The 16,418-nt window shown below is 51.5% G+C and overlaps 1 pseudogene; it reads right to left on the minus strand.

The window, feature by feature from the left end:
• Positions 1-12,090: 12,090 nt before the first annotated feature.
• LOC143986475 (uncharacterized) overlaps positions 12,091-16,418 on the minus strand; it is a 51,542-nt pseudogene continuing 47,214 nt past the window's right edge.

Raw genomic sequence — 16,418 nt, forward strand, 5'->3', positions numbered from 1 at the left:
GATCGGGACTCGGTGGGACGGGAGATGATCGGACATCAGATGTGACATCTGGTTGATCGGGACTCGGTGGGACGGGAGATGATCGGACATCAGACGTGACATCTGGTTGATTGGGACTCGGTGGGACGGGAGATGATCGGACATCAGATGTGACATCTGGTTGATTGGGACTCGGTGGGACGGGAGATGATCGGACATCAGATGTGACATCTGGTTGATTGGGACTCGGTGGGACGGGAGATGATCGGACATCAGATGTGACATCTGGTTGATTGGGATTCGGTGGGACGGGAGATGATCGGACATCAGATGTGACATCTGGTTGATTGGGATTCGGTGGGACGGGAGATGATCGGACATCAGATGTGACATCTGGTTGATCGGGACTCGGTGGGACGGGAGATGATCGGACATCAGATGTGACATCTGGTTGATTGGGATTCGGTGGGACGGGAGATGATCGGACATCAGACGTGACATCTGGTTGATTGGGACTCGGTGGGACGGGAGATGATCGGACATCAGATGTGACATCTGGTTGATCGGGACTCGGTGGGACGGGAGATGATCGGACATCAGACGTGACATCTGGTTGATTGGGACTCGGTGGGACGGGAGATGATCGGACATCAGATGTGACATCTGGTTGATTGGGATTCGGTGGGACGGGAGATGATCGGACATCAGATGTGACATCTGGTTGATTGGGATTCGGTGGGACGGGAGATGATCGGACATCAGACGTGACATCTGGTTGATTGGGACTCGGTGGGACGGGAGATGATCGGACATCAGACGTGACATCTGGTTGATTGGGATTCGGTGGGACGGGAGATGATCGGACATCAGATGTGACATCTGGTTGATTGGGATTCGGTGGGACGGGAGATGATCGGACATCAGACGTGACATCTGGTTGATTGGGATTCGGTGGGACGGGAGATGATCGGACATCAGATGTGACATCTGGTTGATTGGGATTCGGTGGGACGGGAGATGATCGGACATCAGATGTGACATCTGGTTGATTGGGACTCGGTGGGACGGGAGATGATCGGACATCAGACGTGACATCTGGTTGATCGGGACTCGGTGGGACGGGAGATGATCGGACATCAGACGTGACATCTGGTTGATTGGGATTCGGTGGGACGGGAGATGATCGGACATCAGATGTGACATCTGGTTGATTGGGATTCGGTGGGACGGGAGATGATCGGACATCAGACGTGACATCTGGTTGATTGGGACTCGGTGGGACGGGAGATGATCGGACATCAGACGTGACATCTGGTTGATCGGGACTCGGTGGGACGGGAGATGATCGGACATCAGATGTGACATCTGGTTGATCGGGACTCGGTGGGACGGGAGATGATCGGACATCAGACGTGACATCTGGTTGATTGGGATTCGGTGGGACGGGAGATGATCGGACATCAGATGTGACATCTGGTTGATTGGGACTCGGTGGGACGGGAGATGATCGGACATCAGATGTGACATCTGGTTGATTGGGACTCGGTGGGACGGGAGATGATCGGACATCAGACGTGACATCTGGTTGATTGGGATTCGGTGGGACGGGAGATGATCGGACATCAGATGTGACATCTGGTTGATCGGGACTCGGTGGGACGGGAGATGATCGGACATCAGATGTGACATCTGGTTGATCGGGACTCGGTGGGACGGGAGATGATCGGACATCAGATGTGACATCTGGTTGATCGGGACTCGGTGGGACGGGAGATGATCGGACATCAGATGTGACATCTGGTTGATTGGGACTCGGTGGGACGGGAGATGATCGGACATCAGACGTGACATCTGGTTGATCGGGACTCGGTGGGACGGGAGATGATCGGACATCAGATGTGACATCTGGTTGATCGGGACTCGGTGGGACGGGAGATGATCGGACATCAGATGTGACATCTGGTTGATCGGGACTCGGTGGGACGGGAGATGATCGGACATCAGATGTGACATCTGGTTGATCGGGACTCGGTGGGACGGGAGATGATCGGACATCAGATGTGACATCTGGTTGATTGGGACTCGGTGGGACGGGAGATGATCGGACATCAGATGTGACATCTGGTTGATCGGGACTCGGTGGGACGGGAGATGATCGGACATCAGATGTGACATCTGGTTGATTGGGACTCGGTGGGACGGGAGATGATCGGACATCAGATGTGACATCTGGTTGATTGGGATTCGGTGGGACGGGAGATGATCGGACATCAGACGTGACATCTGGTTGATTGGGACTCGGTGGGACGGGAGATGATCGGACATCAGACGTGACATCTTGTTGATCGGGACTCGGTGGGACGGGAGATGATCGGACATCAGATGTGACATCTGGTTGATTGGGATTCGGTGGGACGGGAGATGATCGGACATCAGATGTGACATCTGGTTGATTGGGATTCGGTGGGACGGGAGATGATCGGACATCAGATGTGACATCTGGTTGATTGGGACTCGGTGGGACGGGAGATGATCGGACATCAGATGTGACATCTGGTTGATTGGGACTCGGTGGGACGGGAGATGATCGGACATCAGACGTGACATCTGGTTGATTGGGATTCGGTGGGACGGGAGATGATCGGACATCAGATGTGACATCTGGTTGATTGGGATTCGGTGGGACGGGAGATGATCGGACATCAGATGTGACATCTGGTTGATTGGGACTCGGTGGGACGGGAGATGATCGGACATCAGATGTGACATCTGGTTGATTGGGACTCGGTGGGACGGGAGATGATCGGACATCAGATGTGACATCTGGTTGATTGGGACTCGGTGGGACGGGAGATGATCGGACATCAGATGTGACATCTGGTTGATCGGGACTCGGTGGGACGGGAGATGATCGGACATCAGATGTGACATCTGGTTGATTGGGACTCGGTGGGACGGGAGATGATCGGACATCAGATGTGACATCTGGTTGATTGGGACTCGGTGGGACGGGAGATGATCGGACATCAGACGTGACATCTGGTTGATCGGGACTCGGTGGGACGGGAGATGATCGGACATCAGATGTGACATCTGGTTGATTGGGATTCGGTGGGACGGGAGATGATCGGACATCAGACGTGACATCTGGTTGATTGGGATTCGGTGGGACGGGAGATGATCGGACATCAGATGTGACATCTGGTTGATTGGGATTCGGTGGGACGGGAGATGATCGGACATCAGACGTGACATCTGGTTGATTGGGACTCGGTGGGACGGGAGATGATCGGACATCAGATGTGACATCTGGTTGATTGGGACTCGGTGGGACGGGAGATGATCGGACATCAGACGTGACATCTGGTTGATTGGGATTCGGTGGGACGGGAGATGATCGGACATCAGATGTGACATCTGGTTGATTGGGATTCGGTGGGACGGGAGATGATCGGACATCAGATGTGACATCTGGTTGATTGGGACTCGGTGGGACGGGAGATGATCGGACATCAGATGTGACATCTGGTTGATTGGGACTCGGTGGGACGGGAGATGATCGGACATCAGATGTGACATCTGGTTGATTGGGACTCGGTGGGACGGGAGATGATCGGACATCAGACGTGACATCTGGTTGATTGGGATTCGGTGGGACGGGAGATGATCGGACATCAGATGTGACATCTGGTTGATTGGGATTCGGTGGGACGGGAGATGATCGGACATCAGACGTGACATCTGGTTGATTGGGATTCGGTGGGACGGGAGATGATCGGACATCAGACGTGACATCTGGTTGATTGGGATTCGGTGGGACGGGAGATGATCGGACATCAGATGTGACATCTGGTTGATTGGGATTCGGTGGGACGGGAGATGATCGGACATCAGACGTGACATCTGGTTGATTGGGATTCGGTGGGACGGGAGATGATCGGACATCAGATGTGACATCTGGTTGATTGGGATTCGGTGGGACGGGAGATGATCGGACATCAGATGTGACATCTGGTTGATTGGGATTCGGTGGGACGGGAGATGATCGGACATCAGATGTGACATCTGGTTGATTGGGATTCGGTGGGACGGGAGATGATCGGACATCAGATGTGACATCTGGTTGATTGGGACTCGGTGGGACGGGAGATGATCGGACATCAGACGTGACATCTGGTTGATTGGGACTCGGTGGGACGGGAGATGATCGGACATCAGATGTGACATCTGGTTGATTGGGATTCGGTGGGACGGGAGATGATCGGACATCAGATGTGACATCTGGTTGATTGGGATTCGGTGGGACGGGAGATGATCGGACATCAGATGTGACATCTGGTTGATTGGGATTCGGTGGGACGGGAGATGATCGGACATCAGATGTGACATCTGGTTGATTGGGATTCGGTGGGACGGGAGATGATCGGACATCAGATGTGACATCTGGTTGATTGGGACTCGGTGGGACGGGAGATGATCGGACATCAGATGTGACATCTGGTTGATTGGGACTCGGTGGGACGGGAGATGATCGGACATCAGATGTGACATCTGGTTGATCGGGACTCGGTGGGACGGGAGATGATCGGACATCAGATGTGACATCTGGTTGATTGGGATTCGGTGGGACGGGAGATGATCGGACATCAGACGTGACATCTGGTTGATTGGGATTCGGTGGGACGGGAGATGATCGGACATCAGATGTGACATCTGGTTGATTGGGATTCGGTGGGACGGGAGATGATCGGACATCAGATGTGACATCTGGTTGATCGGGACTCGGTGGGACGGGAGATGATCGGACATCAGATGTGACATCTGGTTGATTGGGACTCGGTGGGACGGGAGATGATCGGACATCAGATGTGACATCTGGTTGATTGGGACTCGGTGGGACGGGAGATGATCGGACATCAGACGTGACATCTGGTTGATTGGGATTCGGTGGGACGGGAGATGATCGGACATCAGATGTGACATCTGGTTGATTGGGACTCGGTGGGACGGGAGATGATCGGACATCAGATGTGACATCTGGTTGATCGGGACTCGGTGGGACGGGAGATGATCGGACATCAGATGTGACATCTGGTTGATTGGGATTCGGTGGGACGGGAGATGATCGGACATCAGATGTGACATCTGGTTGATCGGGACTCGGTGGGACGGGAGATGATCGGACATCAGATGTGACATCTGGTTGATTGGGACTCGGTGGGACGGGAGATGATCGGACATCAGACGTGACATCTGGTTGATTGGGACTCGGTGGGACGGGAGATGATCGGACATCAGATGTGACATCTGGTTGATTGGGACTCGGTGGGACGGGAGATGATCGGACATCAGACGTGACATCTGGTTGATTGGGATTCGGTGGGACGGGAGATGATCGGACATCAGATGTGACATCTGGTTGATTGGGACTCGGTGGGACGGGAGATGATCGGACATCAGATGTGACATCTGGTTGATCGGGACTCGGTGGGACGGGAGATGATCGGACATCAGATGTGACATCTGGTTGATCGGGACTCGGTGGGACGGGAGATGATCGGACATCAGATGTGACATCTGGTTGATTGGGACTCGGTGGGACGGGAGATGATCGGACATCAGATGTGACATCTGGTTGATTGGGACTCGGTGGGACGGGAGATGATCGGACATCAGACGTGACATCTGGTTGATTGGGATTCGGTGGGACGGGAGATGATCGGACATCAGATGTGACATCTGGTTGATTGGGACTCGGTGGGACGGGAGATGATCGGACATCAGATGTGACATCTGGTTGATCGGGACTCGGTGGGACGGGAGATGATCGGACATCAGACGTGACATCTGGTTGATTGGGATTCGGTGGGACGGGAGATGATCGGACATCAGACGTGACATCTGGTTGATTGGGATTCGGTGGGACGGGAGATGATCGGACATCAGACGTGACATCTGGTTGATCGGGACTCGGTGGGACGGGAGATGATCGGACATCAGATGTGACATCTGGTTGATCGGGACTCGGTGGGACGGGAGATGATCGGACATCAGATGTGACATCTGGTTGATTGGGATTCGGTGGGACGGGAGATGATCGGACATCAGATGTGACATCTGGTTGATTGGGACTCGGTGGGACGGGAGATGATCGGACATCAGATGTGACATCTGGTTGATTGGGATTCGGTGGGACGGGAGATGATCGGACATCAGATGTGACATCTGGTTGATTGGGACTCGGTGGGACGGGAGATGATCGGACATCAGATGTGACATCTGGTTGATTGGGACTCGGTGGGACGGGAGATGATCGGACATCAGATGTGACATCTGGTTGATCGGGACTCGGTGGGACGGGAGATGATCGGACATCAGACGTGACATCTGGTTGATCGGGACTCGGTGGGACGGGAGATGATCGGACATCAGACGTGACATCTGGTTGATTGGGACTCGGTGGGACGGGAGATGATCGGACATCAGACGTGACATCTGGTTGATCGGGACTCGGTGGGACGGGAGATGATCGGACATCAGATGTGACATCTGGTTGATTGGGACTCGGTGGGACGGGAGATGATCGGACATCAGACGTGACATCTGGTTGATTGGGACTCGGTGGGACGGGAGATGATCGGACATCAGATGTGACATCTGGTTGATTGGGACTCGGTGGGACGGGAGATGATGAGCCGGAAGGTGTGACATCTGGTTGATCGGGACTCGGTGGGACGGGAGATGATCGGACATCAGACGTGACATCTGGTTGATCGGGACTCGGTGGGACGGGAGATGATCGGACATCAGACGTGACATCTGGTTGATCGGGACTCGGTGGGACGGGAGATGATCGGACATCAGACGTGACATCTGGTTGATTGGGACTCGGTGGGACGGGAGATGATCGGACATCAGACGTGACATCTGGTTGATCGGGACTCGGTGGGATGGGAGATCCCAGTAAAGCTGCAGGAGTGGGGGGGAGGGGAGGAACTAGTCCGCCTCTAGGATCTGCTCTATAAAACGGTACCGAGGTGATGCCGGCAGCGGCTCATCCGGTGCAACCACTGAAGGTCGGGTGCCGGTCGGTGGGCGGGAGGAATGACAGGTGGAATTATCTTGGTTGGTAGAATGGACGGGATCTGCACCAATCAGAGAGGGTCTGGGAACGGCGAGCTCCGTCAGTAAATGTTCTCCACGTTGTGAAGTGCCGGCTCCGCCCTCCATCTATAGGGGGAATGAGGAGGACGGCACACCCAGAAGACCAGGGAGGTCACCATGAAGGGGGGGTTGGGGGGACGATGTCTAACATGCTGTTGCTATTAGTAACCAGGACTAGTGGGAATGTGATAGCAGCCAGCGGGGGGGTAGTATTGGGTTTGGGTGACGGTGTCCCCTGGTAGAAGGGGAAGTGGTCTGACCCCCTCCATAGTGCCCCACACACCACCTGGACCGATATCGGGGCACAGGGACCCTATGGACCTACCTGGAGGTACTGGGAGGGAGATGACAACGCATGGCACAGCTGGTGGAGTGGGGGGCTCTGCGGTTAGGATTGCCACCTGTCCGGGATTCACCCAGACAGTTCGGGTTTTGAATCATGCATCTGGGTTTCAGACCACCTGGAACCCGGACACATTATTCAGACTGGACCATGGCTTCCCAGCAGGGTTGCTGGCTGCAGTTTTCTAAGCTGAGAGTGTCTGTTACCCTCTCATTCACACTGCCCAAAGCCGAAACTGACAACCCCCCTCCCCCCCACACACACAGATGGGAGGTGGTGGGAAATTTGAAGTGCAGCAGCCTCAGATACATCTGGATGGGAGGTGCCAAGGGGTGAGTGAGCTCACCATCCATCCCCGTCTGTGACTGAAGTCTCCCCTCCTCTCTCCTGCCTCTGAGTGAGTACACTAAGGCAGCGTACACACGCGGGGATTGTCTGCCCAACTAAGTCCGTCAGACAATCCGACAGACAGTCTGTTCAAATTTTGAATGAACGGACTTGACCACACACGATGAGCAGACAGTCCGCTGAAAGCTTGCGCGATGACGTGTACAGCACGTACGACGGGACTAGAAATACGACGTCCAATACACTGCAATGCAACCTTCAGCCGTGTAAATCCTTTCTGAGCATGCGCCATACTTAGTCCGTCCAACTTGCCTACTCACGAGCGGACTGTCCGCTGAAACCAAGTTTGGATGGACAAAATTACGGAAATTCCGAAAGACTTAGTCCGTCAGACTGTCCGCTGAAAAAGTCCGCTGAAGCCCACACACGAGCGGACTGTCCGCTGAAACACGGTTCAGCGGACTAAGTTGGGCAGACAATCCGCCCGTGTGTACACGGCCTAAGGATAATCAGAGTTCCCCTTTATATCAAAGTGCTGTTTTTACATCAGAGTTCTCAGGGTTCCCAGAGATGTAGGGGAGAACTCTGAGGACTCTGCAGACTCCGATGTAGGGGAGAACTTTGGGGACTCTGCAGACTCTGATGTACGAGAGAACTCTGGGGACTCTGCAGACTCTGATGTACGAGAGAACTCTGAGGACTCTGCAGACTCTGATGTAGGGGAGAACTCTGGGGACTCTGCAGACTCTGATGTAGGGGAGAACTCTGGGGACTCTGCAGACTCCGATGTAGGGGAGAACTCTGAGGACTCTGCAGACTCCGATGTAGGGGAGAACTCTGGGGACTCTGCAGACTCTGATGTACGGGAGAACTCTGAGGACTCTGCAGACTCCGATGTAGGGGAGAACTTTGGGGACTCTGCAGACTCTGATGTACGAGAGAACTCTGGGGACTCTGCAGACTCTGATGTACGAGAGAACTCTGAGGACTCTGCAGACTCCGATGTAGGGGAGAACTCTGGGGACTCTGCAGACTCTGATGTAGGGGAGAACTCTGGGGACTCTGCAGACTCTGATGTACGAGAGAACTCTGGGGACTCTGCAGACTCTGATGTACGGGAGAACTCTGCAGACTGATGTACGGGAGAACTCTGCAGACTCTGATGTACGGGAGAACTCTGGGGACTCTGCAGACTCCGATGTAGGGGAGAACTCTGGGTACTCTGCAGACTCCGATGTAGGGGAGAACTCTGGGGACTCTGCAGACTCTGATGTACGAGAGAACTCTGGGGACTCTGCAGACTCTGATGTACAGGAGAACTCTGCAGACTCTGATGTACGGGAGAACTCTGCAGACTCTGATGTACGGGAGAACTCTGCAGACTCTGATGTACGAGAGAACTCTGAGGACTCTGCAGACTCTGATGTAGGGGAGAACTCTGGGGACTCTGCAGACTCTGATGTACGGGAGAACTCTGGGGACTCTGCAGACTCTGATGTAGGAGAGAACTCTGGGGACTCTGCAGACTCTGATGTAGGGGAGAACTCTGGGGACTCTGCAGACTCTGATGTACGAGAGAACTCTGGGGACTCTGCAGACTCTGATGTACGGGAGAACTCTGCAGACTGATGTACGGGAGAACTCTGCAGACTCTGATGTACGGGAGAACTCTGGGGACTCTGCAGACTCCGATGTAGGGGAGAACTCTGGGTACTCTGCAGACTCCGATGTAGGGGAGAACTCTGGGGACTCTGCAGACTCTGATGTACGAGAGAACTCTGGGGACTCTGCAGACTCTGATGTACGGGAGAACTCTGCAGACTCTGATGTACGGGAGAACTCTGGGGACTCTGCAGACTCCGATGTAGGGGAGAACTCTGGGGACTCTGCAGACTCCGATGTAGGGGAGAACTCTGGGGACTCTGCAGACTCTGATGTACGGGAGAACTCTGCAGACTCTGATGTACGGGAGAACTCTGCAGACTCCGATGTAGGGGAGAACTCTGGGGAATCTGCAGACTCTGATATACGGAAGAACTCTGCAGACTCTGATGTACGGGAGAACTCTGGGGACTCTGCAGACTCCGATGTAGGGGAGAACTCTGGGGACTCTGCAGACTCTGATGTACGGGAGAACTCTGCAGACTCTGATGTAGGGGAGAACTCTGGGGAATCTGCAGACTCTGATGTACGGGAGAACGCTGGGGTCTCTACAGACTCTGATGTACAGGAGAACTTCTACATGAGAGTCTGCAGAGTCCCCAGAGTTCTCCCCTACATCAGAGTCTGCAGAGTCCCCCCTTACAGTGTAATGGAACTCTGCGAGTTCAGATATAAAATGGGAACTCGGTGGACTCTGATGTAAGGGGGGGCTCTTGTGATTAATTTCTTTTGATTTAACTACAAAATTTATGAATATTTTATACCATAAAAAAACAAATTTGCGTGCCGCTAAAGTGTCCGGGTGCCTTTCAGACAAGATGGCAACCCTACCTGCGGTGTCCCCCTAAAATGCTGCATTGAGGGAAGAATCTGTGTGGTGTCACGGGAATTTCGTGTATCTGGCTCACCTCTAAGTTTGGGGTGCCGCCTTAATGCCGATTCTTGCATGACTGCGGCCCCTGTCTAGTTCCCGGGCAGCAGCATGCGCGTCAGCGAGGAGTCCCTGCTTAGGAGAATTTGGCTCCGCCCACACAAGCACATCACTTACCTGTAACAAAGTAGGTCCCGTATCATGTAGAAATCTTCTCTGCAGGGTGCCCGGTCCTCTTCCCGGTGCTGAACTGCCGGCACAGCGGGGGTTAATAACTTCAGGTCTTCTGTCAGCTGCAAAAAACAAACAAATTGCTGAATGGGGGAGGAGAGTCTGTCAGTCATCTGGCTCTCCCCCATTCAGAGATGGTGCTTAAACAATTGGGGGGGGGGGGGGGGGGGGGGGCTGGGTCCCCTTCCAACTATCTGGAAGCTGAACTGACCTGAAGACCTGAAGCTGTGCCAGAAGCCCAGCGCCAGGAAGAGGACCGGACACCCCGCAGAGAGGATTTCTACAGGGAGCAGCAGCCTGCGGGATGTGAGACAAATTTCCCTCTACACCGATTGGAGAAAAATAACTGCTGATTAAAAGTCATCTTTAAACAAATGACGCGAAGCTCTTATGTATCTGTTCTATTCCAGGAATATTCACATATTCTCCAGCATGCTGGTAATTCCGAGTCACAACAAAAGAAATGGCCACTTTCATTTCATTTAACGGCCACCATAAGCTCAAATATCGGGATTTGTCTAGAAACCCCCCCCTCCCCCCCACATATATTCTTTGGAGGGTTGGCCCTTGGGTGGCCCCCTACCTATAGAGGTAGGTGTTCCTTTATGCAGGGCAGGTTGCCTCATTATGGGAGTTTCCTATACAAGGACCACATGTGTACTATTGTACCCTTTTTACCCTCTGTCTCTTCTGCCCCGGGGGGGGGGGGGGGGGGGGATTGTTGGATTTCCATCCCAGCCCCCCTTTTTCTCTCTCTCTGGATGGGTTGGACCCTTGGAGTGTATTGGTGAGTCTTGCATTCTATTATTATCTTTGTTACTGTAATTATGTAATCTGTTTATGTTGTGATTGTTTGCAGTTTTTAAAGAACCCCCCCGAGTCCTCCTGAAGAAGAGGGGGGGGGGTCATCCGTGAAACGCGTTGAGGCGCGTAGACCGTGATGGAAGCTTCCCCTGAAAACGACTGTCTGTGATTGCGGTGGTTTCGGTCTATGTGTGGGGATATGTGTGGGGATATGTGTGGGGATATGTATGGGGATATGTGTGGGGATATGTGTGGGGATATGTGTGGGGATATGTGTGGGGATATGTGTGGGGATATGTGTGGGGATATGTGTGGGGATATGTGTGGGGATATGTGTGGGGATATGTATGGGGATATGTGTGGGGATATGTATGGGATATGTGGGGGATATGTGTGGGGATATGTGTGGGGATATGTGTGGGGATATGTGTGGGGATATGTGTGGGGATATGTATGGGGATATGTGTGGGGATATGTATGGGGATATGTGTGGGGATATGTGTGGGGATATGTGTGGGGATATGTGTGGGGATATGTGTGGGGATATGTGTGGGGATATGTGTGGGGATATGTGTGGGGATATGTATGGGGATATGTATGGGGATATGTGTGGGGATATGTATGTGGATATGGATATGTATGGGGATATGTGTGGGGATATGTGTGGGGATATGTGTGGGGATATGTATGGGGATATGTGTGGGGATATGTATGGGGATATGTATGGGGATATGTGTGGGGATATGTGTGGGGATATGTGTGGGGATATGTATGGGGATATGTATGGGGATATGTATGGGGATATTATATGTATGGGGATATGTATGGGGATATGTGTGGGGATATGTGTGGGGATATGTGTGGGGATATGTGTGGGGATATGTATGGGGATATGTATGGGGATATGTGTGGGGATATGTGTGGGGATATGTGTGGGGATATGTGTGGGGATATGTGTGGGGATATGTGTGGGGATATGTGTGGGGATATGTATGGGGATATGTATGGGGATATGTGTGGGGATATGTATGGGGATATGTGTGTGGGATATGTGTGGGGATATGTATGGGGATATGTATGGGGATATGTATGGGGATATGTATATGTATGGGGATATGTATGGGGATATGTATATGTGTGGGGATATGTATGGGGATATGTGTGGGGATATGTATGGGGATATGTGTGGGGATATGTGTGGGGATATGTGTGGGGATATGTGTGGGGATATGTGTGGGGATATGTGTGGGGATATGTGTGGGGATAATGTGTGGGGATATGTGTGGGGATATGTGTGGGGATATGTGTGGGGATATGTGTGGGGATATGTGTGGGGATATGTGTGGGATATGTATGGGGATATGTGTGGGGATATGTGTGGGGATATGTGTGGGGATATGTGTGGGGATATGTATGGGATATGTGTGGGGATATGTGTGGGATATGTATGGGGATATGTGTGGGGATATGTGGGGATATGTATGGGGATATGTGTGGGGATATGTATGGGGTACATATTGGGGATATGTGTGGGATATGTATGGGGATATGTGTGGGGATATGTGTGGGGATATGTATGGGGATATGTGTGGGGATATGTGTGGGGATATGTGTGGGGATATGTGTGGGGATATGTGTGGGGTATGTGTGGGAGATAGTGTGGGATATGTGTGCTATATGTGTGAGGATATGTGTGGGCATAATGTATGGGATATGTGTGGGATATGTGTGATATGTGTGGATATATGTGGGATATGTACACGATATATTTCACATATATTTTATAGTTGCACTATGTGTGATATGTTGTGATATGTGTGGTATTTGGGGATATGTGTGGGGATATGTGGGGATATGTGTGGTGATATGTGTGATATGTGGAATGTATGTATATGTATATGGATATGTATGGGGATATGTATGGGGATATGTGTGGGGATATGTATGGGGATATGTGTGGGGATATGTGTGGGGATATGGATATGTATGGGGATATGTATGGGGATATGTATGGGGATATGTATGGGGATATGTGTGGGGATATGTGTGGGGATATGTGTGGGGATATGTGTGGTGGCATATGTGTGGGGATATGTGTGGGGATATGTGTGGGGATATGTATGGGGATATGTATGGGGATATGTATATGTATGGGGATATGTATGGGATATGTATGGGGATTGTATATGTATGGGGATATGTATGGGGATATGTATGGGATATGTATGGGGATATGTGTGGGGATATGTGTGGGGATATGTGTGGGGATATGTGTGGGGATATGTGTGGGGATATGTGTGGGGATATGTGTGGGGATATGTGTGGGGATATGTATATGTATGGGGATATGTATGGGGATATGTATATGTATGGGGATATGTATATGTATGGGGATATGTATATGTATGGTGATATGTATATGTATGGGGTATGTATGGGATATGTATGGGATATGTATGGGGATATGTGTGGGGATATGTGTGGGGATATGTGTGGGGATATGTGTGGGGATATGTGTGGGGATATGTGTGGGGATATGTGTGGGGATATGTGTGGGGATATGTGTGGGGATATGTGTGGGGATATGTGTGGGGATATGTGTGGGGATATGTGTGGGGATATGTGTGGGGATATGTATGGGGATATGTGTGGGGATATGTGTGGGGATATGTGTGGGATATGTGTGGGGATATGTGTGGGGATATGTGTGGGGATATGTGTGGGTATGTGTGGGGATATGTGTGGGATATGTATATGTATGGGGATATGTATGGGATATGTATATGTATGGGGATATGTATGGGGATATGTATATGTATGGGGATATGTATATGTATGGGGATATGTATATGTATGGGGATATGTATATGTATGGGGATATTGTTTGGGGTATGTATGGGGATATGTATGGGGATATGTGTGGGGATATGTGTGGGGATATGTGTGGGGATATGTGTGGGGATATGTGTGGGATATGTGTGGGGATATGTGTGGGGATATGTGTGGGGATATGTGTGGGGATATGTGTGGGGATATGTGTGGGGATATGTGTGGGGATATGTGTGGGGATATGTGTGGGGATATGTGTGGGGATATGTGTGGGGATATGTATATGTATGGGGATATGTATGGGGATATGTATATGTATGGGGATATGTGTGGGGATTGCGGTCCGCAGGGGCAAAGTTTCAAAGGCACACATTGCTCGTGTTGCAGTGATGGAATTTTTACATGATTTTGTTTTTAATGAAGTTTTGTACATAAATTTGGTTGTGGCACCTAAAAAGAATCCATCTTTTCCTCTTTCTTTTGTCAGATGGTATTTAGGATGTGGTGATCACTACATTCTACTGAGCCACAGCAAACCCCGAACTGCACCGATCGTACCGGTGACGGACCGGCACTACACGCTGATCCCCTTCATAGCAGAAGTTCAGAGGACGGCTCCTCACAAGAAGAAGGCTTACTATGGCAGCGCAAGATCCTCATCAACCAATCAGAGGCTTTTCTCCAGAACCTCACCACAGAGCGGGGTACTTCCTGTCCCGGGACTTCGCTCTTCCCAGATCGTGCCCCATTATAAAGGGGGTCAAATGTCAGCAACCTCCGATCGATATCAGACGTTCCTCACTTCAAATACAGAAGTTCCACGCTCTATATGCCCATCAACACAAGCCCAAAGCCTGGTGACCCTGGCCTACAGGGGGCGGCCAAGCACTTTCACTTTGCTCTTTTATCCTCTTTAAAGGATTCCCCTCTCTTGACCCCCCCCCCCCCCCCCCCCCACCTCCCATCCTCTGTAGCAAAGGGGCAGAGTCAGGAAAGACATTTGCATAAATGCAGGTGTATAACCCTAAGAACCCCTGCCTGCAGGCGAGTAACTGAAGCACGCGGGTGCACAAGCGGGTCCCGTGCGCATCTGCGTGCGTGCAATTGGCACCAGGCATGCTATTTAAACTGCACTAGTTGTCTACGTCGGTGCCGTTTGGTCTATTACACTCCTGAGCGTCTGTTCCTGTGTTGATCTTCTGTTGCTGACCTCATCTGTACCTGACTCTGCCTGAATGCCGCCTGTACTGACCCCTGGCTTTGCTGCTCCTGTCTGCTCTCTTGGATGATCAGCCTTGCTGTTACTGACCCCGGCCTGGTTCCTGACCACCCTGCTGCCTCCTGCACCTTGATCTGCCTGAACGTTGCTGACCTTGACTGTCTGACCCTCCCTTGGCTCTCATAACTTCATCAGATGACCCATTCTTGCCTCCAGCTCCGATCCTTTCGCATTTTGTGCATACAGCCAGTCATCTCTGCGCACCCTAACGCACATCAGCACCGACCAGCAGAAGACTCTACAGGTACTCCTGCCACTCTGTGCTCCGGTATTCCCTCTTACCTTGCCAGGACTCCTGAACCAGATTTGTAAGAGGCCTACCTCTGCTGCGCTTCACACTCCATTTCCAGGTAAGTTACAGGCAGTGTTGTTGTTTTTTTTTTACTTTTTTTAGGCCTGTTACTGATTAACATTTTCGTGTTTAAACGATTAAAAATGAAATCAATTAATTGATCAACTAATTTTGATTAATTATAAGGCACATACAGATCCAACTACTTTTATCTGATCTCCTTGCATTGCAGCTTTACATTAGTGAGTGGTAAATGTGGTATACACTATATATACAATCACCCGACACTAGTTAGTTTCCACAATCCATGACTTGACTTCACAGTTCACACAAATACGTTCTCAATTCAAACTGTAGCACTGATGTAAGTTGTTTTTTTTCCACATTAGCGCGACAATCCCTCCCCCTCCGGTCTAACCAATCACCCTCACCTTATGGCATGGAGCCCTGTGCAGACAGGTGGTCATGCAAGCGGGTATCAGAAGGGTTAACAGGGACCATAAACTTCTCTAACATCTCCTTAGATCTCAGCAAGGACGCCGGGTCATGGGTAGAAAGAAAAGATTTCAGTGCTCACCGCTTAAAGCGGGGTTCCACCCTAAAGTGGAACTTCCGC

The sequence above is a fragment of the Lithobates pipiens genome, unplaced genomic scaffold, assembly GCF_037356315.1.
Source record: "Lithobates pipiens isolate NorthernLeopardFrog02 unplaced genomic scaffold, aLitPip1_a1.2 Scaffold_162, whole genome shotgun sequence".
NCBI lineage: Eukaryota > Metazoa > Chordata > Amphibia > Anura > Ranidae > Lithobates > Lithobates pipiens.